We start from the raw sequence: 10,712 nt of genomic DNA, 5'->3' as shown, positions 1-10,712 counted from the left end.
TGCGTGTGTGTGAGCGTGTGTGTGTATGTGTGGGTGAGTGAGCATGTTTGCGTGTGTGTGTGTCTGTGTGTCTGTGGGTGTGTGTGTGTGTATGTATGTCTGTGTGTCTATGGATGTGTGTGTGTATGCATGTCTGTATGTCTGTGGGTGAGTGTGTGTGTGTGGGTGGGTGGGTGAGTGCGTGTGTGTGAGCATGTGTGTGTGTATGTGTGGGTGAGCATGTGTGCATGTGTCTGTGTGTGGGTGAGTGTGTGTGTGTGGCTGAGTGTGGGTGAGTGTCTGTGTGTGTGTGTCTGTGGGTGGGTGAGCGTTTGTGCATGTGTGTGAGTATTGTGTGTGCATATGTGTGTGTGTGTGTGTGAGTAAGCATGTGTCTGTGTGTGTATGTGCCTATGGATGTGAGAGTGTGTGTGTGTGTGTGTGCGCACATGTGTCTGTGTGTGAGTGAGTGTGTGTGTGTGTATGCATGTCTATGTGTCTGAGGATGTGTGTGTGTGTGTATGTCTGTGGATGTGTGTGTGTATGCATGTCTGTGTGTCTCTGGATGTGTGTCAGTGTGTATTTTTGTGTGTGTCTGTGTGTATGTTTGTCTGTATGCATGTGAATGTGGGTGAGTGTGTGCGTGTGTGTGCGCGCGTGTGTGTGTGTGTGTGTGTGTATGCATATCTGTGTGTCTCTGTGTGTGTGTGTGTGTGTGTGTGTATGCATGTCTGTGTGTCTGTGGATGTGTGTGAGTGTGCGTTTTTGTGTGTGTCTGTGTCTATGTTTGTGTGTATGCATGCGAATATGGGTGAGTATGTGTGGGGGGGGGGGTGTGTGTGTGTGTGTGTGTGTGTGTGTGTATGTCTGTGGATGTGTGTGTGAGTGTGTGTATGTCTGTGTGTATGCAAGTCTGTGTGTGACTGTGTATTTTTGTGTGTGTCTGTGTCTATGTTTGTGTGCATGCGAATGTGGATGTGTGTGTGGGTGTGTGCATGCGTGTGTGTGTGAGAGTCTGGGTGAGTGCATGTGTGTGTTTGTGGGTGCGTGTGTGTGTGTTGGAGGAGGGGAAGCCATGAAGCATTATCCTCTCCTTTTTAAGGAGTTTTTTCTCCAAATTCAAAGATAAAACTTTGAGTGGTAAATTGAAGATGAGGAGGCCTGGCCAAAGTTCAGAATTCTTACGACACTTAGGGCCAGATATTTTGACCTTAAAAGGTGGTGAACGAACTCAGATCCTCATTCTGACATTAAATTTTTGCCAGCTGGAGGAAGATAGCAGACTGTGAAATCCACATGAAGGGAACTCAAACTCAACCGAGCCATTTGAAATTCATGGTGATTTCAAACAGACCCCTTTTTGACAGTTCCAAGGGCCTTATCCAGCAGTATGGGAGTCACATTGACAGAGAGGACAAATATTTTTAAAAATGTATCCCTCTTTAAAACAGTAACAAAAACAAGCTTCAACATGGCTCAGCCATCATCTTCCCTTGCAGCTTCTAGGTTCAGTGCATCCAACACGATCCTGCCCCAACCACCATCCCAACCCCAGCAGAGAACGATGCATGTATTCGGGCACTTTTTAACTGAGGAGGGTATGATCTTGCTAATGAAAATACAGGCCTTGTTCTCCTGTTACCCTCCATCCTATTCAGTTATGGATTCACTTACACTGAAAATACACCGGACATTGATTCCGTGCCAATATTTTAAGCAAAGCCTCATGCTACCAAGTCATAATGAAGGCTTGGTTGGCAATACTTCTCACACTTTGCTTTCATAGATTTGTTTGAAATGAAATTGGGCAGGAGTGTCCATTAATAACCAGATATTCCATGGCACGCTAATTGACCAAAGTGTCTTTATCATATCAACAGTAAGGATATTGTAAAGGAAAAGCATCATGGAAGTAATAGGAAGTAGTTTTTCAGTTAAGCAGAGACTCAGAGATCTGCAAGGGACTGAATTCAGCTATTAAAGGGTACTTAAGGAAAAGTTACCATGGATTCCTGATTTATATTTTTAGAATGTTCAATTTTAAAGTCATCAGTTAATTGTAACTTCAAAGCAATGATGTGCAATAGGTATATAAGGCTTTATGTATCAAAGTCTCTAAAGGTACTGTGCAGCCAGCAATTTATGTTGATAATTTGATGGGCCATCTCTTTTAGTTGGCTTTTAAATAGAAACTGTTTGGTCAGCACTATTGCAGTTTTGAAAGGAATTAGGTGCACAGCATTGAGTTGTCTTAATTTGGCTGAACATGTATCAAAAGTGTTAGAGGTGAAAAGTGATGCCTGCTGGACAAAGCAGAAGAGAAAAATTGGCAATATACTGGATGATATTCTAAATTTATGGCAATGTTGAGGTACCGTCGATAGCCTAGAGCAATTAATAGTGCCATACATTGAGAATAGTACTAACTCACGATAAAACTCATTTGGAATGCGTTTAGGATTGTATCAGATCAGAAAGATATGACATAATTCATCAGTCTGGGAAACAGTACAAACCACAAAACCCCTCGCATATTTATTTCTAGCCACTTTCACTCTCTCTTGAAGTTACTTTCACAATCAAGCAGACTTACTCCCTTGACAGACCATTTCATACAAAGTAGCTCAATCCAAGTCATACTTTTACCCACAAGCCGTCTTGTGTTAGAATGCTAAGCATATTGCTGTTTACTTTGACTCTACATTTTTGATCCCCCTTGGGGTGGGTGTTGCAGAAGTAGTTGGCAGTTTCCTGACCTGAGGCACCGATGATTTATTTTGTAGTGAACTGACTGGTCACCACAATCATGTAGCCTATACCATCTGTTAAAATTGGACACCAGCACTGGAAGGGCTACAGACGAGTCAATAGAACATGAAGCCGAGTCCCAGGAATGCAACTTGAAGTAACAGATACTTTCAGCAATGTAATTAAACACATCATCCTTGTAAGCAGGCACTTAATATATTGAATTCAACTGAATTTGCTTTTAACCTTCATTCTTTCAAAGTTCTTATTTTAAGAACACTTCTTAAAATTAAAACATGCTTTGCATTTCATTTACAATGTGAATTCAGTGTAGCCTGTAATTCCAGAACAGGTCATTCAAGATTATCAAGAAATGATAAGACATTTAAAAGGTTAGAGTGAAATTGTCGCATGCTTTCTGCATCAACACACTAATCCCACGTTATATGGTGCTGCACTAGGAACTGAGCCTAGTCAAAAGGCTGGACAAATTATAAAATCAGGCAGGAGAATTGGGAATCCACTGGGAGTGAGTCCTGGAGCAGGATATTTCAGTCCTTGAGGTGGTAAGAAGAATGGCACATGGGTGAACTTAATCAGACAAGAGGCAATAAGATCGAATGCTCATTGTTGAGATAAACTTCAGGGATGCAGTTTACCCATCCCAGGAGGCGGCTCGAAAATCCTGCCAACAGGGGACAAGTAGTTTGTTGCTTGCATTAGTATCTATCATCGCTGGATTTAAATTCACTTTCTCAATTCACTTCGAACCAATTGGGCACCTGTCAGTCTGACGTGTAGCAGTTGTGCGCCAGCCAGTCCAGGAGGCTTACCTGCAGTCAGTCTCGGAGTGGTCAAGGCTTTGTTCAGGGCATTCCCTGTTGAGGCCAACTCATATCTGGGGCTCTATGTGGGGTTGTGAAATGGAGGAAAGGATCACAGGGATAATGGGAAGTCAGATGAGATCAGGGTGGAAGCTGAGGGCAAGGTCTCATGGGAATATTAGGGTGTAGGTGACCTTAATCAGGGGAGGGGTGAGGGTCAAGAAGGGGTAATGGGAACTCAATTGTAAGGGCCTCCAGGACAGATGCTAACCTCAATTATCACAATGACGGGCTCTCCAGTAAAGAAGGAGGCAGGATGGAGGGTCCTAGGGGTATCAGGGACCACAAACTGATGAAGAAGGAACAGAATAAGTGGGTGACAGGGGGAGTTTGGTATTCAAAAGGCCCAACTTATAGACTGAATTTCACCATCTTGTTTTCCAAGATATGCTGTCAATTCTCCTTCTTGTTAGAAATGGCTATAACCAAAGTAGAAGGAAATTTCCTGGGGATCGGCAGAGCGATTGTTTGCATTTGTTAGCCAACTCAACGGGCACCCATCCGGAGACCAGTGATGGAACAATCAACAAGAACAACATTCATGTCTGCCTTCACTTCCCACATAGCCAGCTTGTCAACATTACTTGCAGCATTACACTCCAACAGGGTCTCAAAATGTCATAGAGCAAAATTACATTGAGGCCTGATTGCCATTCATGCTGTCTCGGGTATACAGTAAGCAATACAGCAAAGGAAGCAAATACAATCAATAAGCTGACCCACTGGCACAGGCTAATCATCACAAGAACAGCACGAACAGCAAGGCTCTGGCATTCCAGTTGGAATCTTCTGTCACACAAGGTTAAGGTGGGATGGGGCGAGTTGTGAGGTTCCTGCGGGATGGTTGCTGGTACTCCCCACTGATGACCAAACGTGCAGCATTCAGATAGGACGACCCAGACTTATACAGGAAATCCAGATACAACCTCTGCAAAGCCATCAGAGATGCCAAGAGGCAGTACTGGACCAAGTTAGAGGCCCAAACCAATCACACGGACACCCGCCACCGGTGACGAAACCTAAATAACGTAACGAGATACAAAATGACACACAGCAAGATAGTGAACAGACACATCCCTCCCTAATGCACTCAATGCTTTCTATACTTGGTTCGAGCAGAATGCCAGCGGCTTGGTGTCACCTACCCCAACAGCCCCAGATGCACCTTTCCCTTGGTCACTGCTGCAGACGTCAGATCGGTTTTCCCAGGAGTCAACCCAAGGAAAGTGATGGGCCTGGGTGGAGTCCCCAGCCATGCATTTAGATCCCGTGCATACCAGCTGGCGGTGGTATTCACTGACATCTTCAACCTCTCCCTGCTACAAGCCGAAGTCCCCACCTACTTCAAGAAGACCGTCATCATCCCAGTACCTAAGAAAGCACATTCAACATGCCTTAATGACTACTGCCCAGGAGCTCTGATCTCCATAATCATGACGAGCTTCGAGAGGCTTGTCATAGCCCACATCAACTCCAGCCTCCCAGCCTGCCCCAATACCCTATAGTTTACCTACTGATGTATCAGGTCCACAGCAGACGCCCTTTCCCTAGCCCTGCATTCATCCCTGGAACATCTGGACAACAAGGACACCTGCCCCGGACTCCTGCTCATCAACTACAGTTCCACTTTCAACACTGTTATCCCCTCCAGACTGATCTGAAATCTCTGAGACCTGGGTCTCGGCTCCACCCTCTGCAACTGTATCCTTAGCTTCCTGACCCATAGACTGCAATCAGTGAAGATAGACAATTGCACGTCTTCCACAATAACACTCAACACTAGAGCTCCCCAAGGATGCATTCTCAGCCCCGTACTGTACACCCATAGCTGTGTTGCCAAATTCTGAATGTCCGCCATCTACAAGTTTGCTGATGACAAGGTAGGACGGATATCCAGTAACAATGAGACAGAATGCAAAAAAGAGATGGAGGGCTTGGTGACGTGGTGCAGAGATAATCACCTCCATTTCAAAGTCTACAAAACAAAAGAACTAATCATTGACTTCAGGAAGAAGGGAGGAGAACACGCCCCTATCTATATCAACAGAGCGGATGTTGAGAGGGTTGAGAGCGTCAAGTTCCTATGAGTGACAATAACCGACAACCTGTCCCGGACTTCCCACATAGATGCGACAGTCAAGAAGGCACAGCAATGCCACTTCTTCCTCAGGTGGTTCAAGAAATTTGGCATGTCCATAAGGACCCTCACCAACTTTTATAGATGTACCATAGAAAGCATACTGTCCGGGTGCATAGTGGTCTGGTATAGCAACTGCTCTGCCCAGGACCATAAGAAACTACTGAAGGTTGTGTGCACAGCCCAGGCTATTAAGGAAGTCAACCTTCCATCTACAGACTCCATTTAGACTTCTTGTTGCCATGGAAATGCTGTCAACATCATCAAAGACACATGCCACCCTGGTAATGCTCTCCTACAACCTCTTCCATCAGGCAGAAGATACAGAAGCTTGAACACACGCACCAGCAGGTTCGAGAAAATCTTCTTCCCTACCGTTATTAGACTGATGAATGGACACTCTAACTTCAAATAACGTTAATCTTGTTAATGTTGATCTTGCCTAGCGCACGGCCCTGTCTGATGTTACTTGTATGCCTCACTCTGTCCAAGTATTTTCTCTATAATCGGTATGTGCTTGCCTACTATAATCTGCCTGTACTGCTCACAAAACTTTTCACTGCACTTAGGTAAACGTAACAATTCAACTCAATTAATCATGTCAAGTGATGGTTGATCGGCAGAAAGCAGAGAGTAGGAATAAATGGGTCATTCCTTGAGGAGCAGTGCTTAGGCCTCAGCTGTTTACAATCACTCCCATTGATTTAGATGTTGTGGGGGGCGGGGTAGCAAACATAATATTTCTGAGTTTTCAGATGATACAAAACTTGGTGGGAATGTGATTTCTCAGGTGGGTGCAAAAAGGCTTCAAGAGTATTTACACAGGCTGAGTGAGTGGGCAAGAGCATGCCAGAAGGAAAATAATGTGGATAATTGTGAGGTTATCCATCTTGATAGGAGAAACAATGGTGCAGTCTACACATTACATATTGAGAGATTGGAAAATGTTGATGTTCAAAGGAACCTAGGTGTCCTTAATCTTAAGTCACCGAAAGCTAGTGTGCCCAGGTGTGGCAAGTAACTTGGAAGGCAAACAACGTGTTTGCCTTTACCATGGGAGGATTTGAATACAGAAACAAAGACATTGTGCATCAACTGTATAGAAGACTGGTGTGACTACACCTGGAGTAGTAGGTACAGTTCTGATCTCTTTGACTAAGGAAGGGAGTGAATTGGAGATTCACCAAACTGATTCCTGTGATGGTGGGACTGTCCTATGAAGAGAGGTCAAGGGGACTGAACTCTCTGAGGCTTAGAAGAATGAAAGGTGATCACATGGAAACTTAAAAAAAAACCTTTAAGAGATGGACTGAGTAGATACAGATATGTTCCTCACCAGCTCTGCTGCCTGCTGCTCATGGGGGGTGAAGATCTATATATTCAAAACCTTTCTGTCATCAGCTTCTTCTGAAATAAGAGAAAGTGATGATTGAGTATGATGGGAATTAATGTATGAGCATGTGTAGCCCTGCCAGGAGGTGATTCTTCCCTAATAATAGAGATAGGAGGCACAGTGCCCAGGCAGTGCTTGAACCTTGGCAGCGATAGCTGGGTTCATGCTCCTCAGAGCACATCATGCCGGTGATGTAGGGAGCAGCACACCTATCTGAGATGATGGTGCAGTGGTAGCTTTAGACTGAGTGATGGTTCAATGAGTGTGACCTTGCAGTAAGAATATGGCGGCTTTTAACCTTGCAAAGAAGTTGTTCATCACCTTCTTGCACTATATTCTGTTTTTTTTTAGTACTGGCCACTGGCCTCTGAGGCAACGCTAGTCCATGCTTGTCTGTTGGGAGGACATTTCTTCTGTCATCACTGCGGAATAGATGTTCCTTTCTATCACAGATGGCTTACAGCAACAATTGCGACATCGGTGAATCTTGGGCCTGCTCTGCATCCCCAGAACATGAAGGATGACCAACATAGATTCCTCTGTTGCTCCTTGCTTGTGTGATTGAAGGGGCGCCTAGTAGCATCATAAGCTACAGTGGGGATGAGAACTTCCGGTCCACCAACAAGCAGTGATTCATTGTTTAACTCATGCAGAAACTTCCTTATACACAAAATGAGCAGAAAAGCATGTGATGGCTGAGAAACTTTACTGTGGACCTTGAAAAAGTGATTCCCTCTACCATGTCCTATTTTGCAGTCGAAATTTCCTGAGAATGAAGAAACATTCACCACTGGTTCCCAAAAGCTTCATTGTTTTAATGCCGGGTTAGCCAAATTTGACAAGTGTTCAAGGATGTCTGTCCATCGCTGACCTCTGCAATAAAAGAGGGGAGCTTCCATTATCGCAGTCCTGGCCAGCTCAAATTTCACACTTTTTAACAGCTCAAATCCTTTCTTCATCAACATAATTCAACTGTTTTGCCTTTTACTATATAGTTTTATTCACTGGTTATCCACCATTTTTGCATTTTACAAGGATTCTTCTCACCAAATCTTTCCTGCATTATTTCTAGTTGTGTCAACTATTTAAATTGCGTTGTACAAAATGGTGAGTCTTAGCCATTCCTTGTGAGATTCCTGTCATGAAGGATGATTTCGACCAGGCAGATTGATTCATTAGGGGACTAAAAATCCATTTATAATGACACACAATTTTTGTTTACTCCACACCCATCCACTTTTAAAATAACAAGTAGTTAAGTCTCAGACAACCACAGATAAATCACCAATTTTAGACTTCCAGCCACAAATGACAGTTGCCAATCTGTTATAATCCAGAGCAGACCGCTAAATTTGTTTTATAACCTGGCCATAAACCAGATTTTTTTTAAAGTTAACAAAGTAAGAGATCCCAGGCATACTTTCCGAAGAAGAATCATACCAGATTCAAATCATTAACTCTCTTCTCAGGTGCTGCCAGACCTGCTGTGTTTCTCCAATATTCTGCGTGTTTATTGCAGATTCCCAGCATCTGCAGTATTTTGCTTTTATATGCCCTCCCGGGTACTTGTTAAGCGAATAAAGCCACAAAATAACAAAATTTTGAACAAACATCCATTAACTTTACTAGTCAAAATTAGAATAGTAGTGCAAGTTATATTCTAATATACAGAAATAACGAGGCAAGTAAAAATAGTGAAAAACCCCAAACAGTACACTAAACAACAATTATGATTAATACAGGCTCCATGGACTTCTTAGCTATACCCATCCTCCATGCCATCGCCATTCTTCCAAATATTAATGATATGGTGGCTCATTAAAACTTCACAAGGGATTTAAATCCTGCACTTTTAATGATCTGCCCTTGAAACTCCATCAACTGTCATTTCATCACAAACTGCCTCAATGATTGCTCACACTCTAGTCAATTACACTCTTAACAGGACTACACCCTGGATTCTGGAAACTATGCTCCAAGAATTACACACAGGCAAAACTCTACGTCTTTTTTTTACCAGCGCTAGCTTCATCAAACAAATACTGCCCTCAGCTCCAATCTTGCTCAGTTGCATCCAGCATCTCCAAGAACTCTTCCCTGAATCGTAACACATCTACCAAAGAATTCTTGGGACATCTTCCTGAGTACAACATACAAACCAAGTATTGTTCAAATACTCATTTGGTGGTGCTGAAAACATACACATTTTGTCAAAGGCTTTCATCTGGCATTTATCAGGACAATTTGCAAGAATGTCAATTCAGCGGGAAAGCAAACATTTATGCTGCATGAGAGGAGACTGCATATTGTCTGGCAAGTAAACGCTGATTGCTAAGGCATTGCTATGGGGAATGCACCTGATTAATACTGATTGACAATTAATTTCCAGGCTTTGTTTAAGTTTTAACCCAGGCAAGTGGATTCTGATTGGTCAGTGCATTAACCAGGGAAATGAACCAATGAATGGTTTTTATCTACTTTGTTGAATTGACCTACTTGCAGGGCATATACTTGTTCTTTCTGTCTGCAAAAAAACAGAGTGCTGTACATTAAATTACAGAAAACTTGGTTTTAACCAGCATCTTATGAACCGGCTATCTCAATAAGCTGACATAATTTATATACCTCAAATAGCGCAAAGTTTACTGTATTATTCTGTCCAATTATTATAGTTTTTAATTTACTTACCTCAATGTAAATATACATGTTGTTCAATTGAATGGCCACATTCAGTTGATTCAATTGCGAGTCTGTTTCTCCTCAAATACTGTGATCAATTGCAACATCCGAGTAGTCAGTTGAGGGTGTGAGTAAGAAGGCTCTCTGCTGGTAAGATGTATTTAAAGCAAAGGTTGCATTTTATTTAAGTGATTTATACTGTAAATAAAGCATAACAGCGATGAGTATTTCCCCTGCATTTCTTTTTACATTGATTATGTGGACCTCTTGATTATCCAGAATATTTGATCAATTGGCACTTTCCTGGTCCCATAGGTGCCAGATAATAAAAACGTTTACTGTATGTAGCTTCCAGTACACACGAATGCACCACACTTTGAGCCTGATTGTCAATTCTAAATTAGTTGTCTGTGTTATTTTTTGCACACTCAGAATTGTCCAGCAAATGTTGTTCAATTGCTGAAATATATCGGACACTGCGTTGTGAATTTTGCAAGTGCAGTCTCGTTGTGTAGTCCATCCCAAAATACTTCAACAAACCTCCTACAGACTGAGGGGTGTCCAAGGGCACCAGCATGGGCCCAAAGTATGCCTGCCTCTTCGTAGGATATGTGGAACAGTCCCTTTTCTGCTGTTGCACTGGCACTGTCCCCCACGTCTTCCTCTGCTACATTGATGACTGTATCGGCACTGCCTTGTGCTCCCACAAGGAGCTTGAACAGTTCAGCAACTTTACTAATACCTTTCAACTCAACCTCAAATTCACCTGGACCATCTCTGATACCTCTCTCTCCTCCTGGACCTCTCTGTCTCCATCTCTAGTGACCACCTCGAAACTGACATCTATTTCAATACCACCGACACCCACACCTACCTAGATTACACCTCCTCT

This window comes from Rhincodon typus, chromosome 29 (assembly GCF_021869965.1).
Source record: "Rhincodon typus isolate 14 chromosome 29, sRhiTyp1.1, whole genome shotgun sequence".
NCBI lineage: Eukaryota > Metazoa > Chordata > Chondrichthyes > Orectolobiformes > Rhincodontidae > Rhincodon > Rhincodon typus.
Note: the sequence above shows the minus strand (reverse complement) of the source record.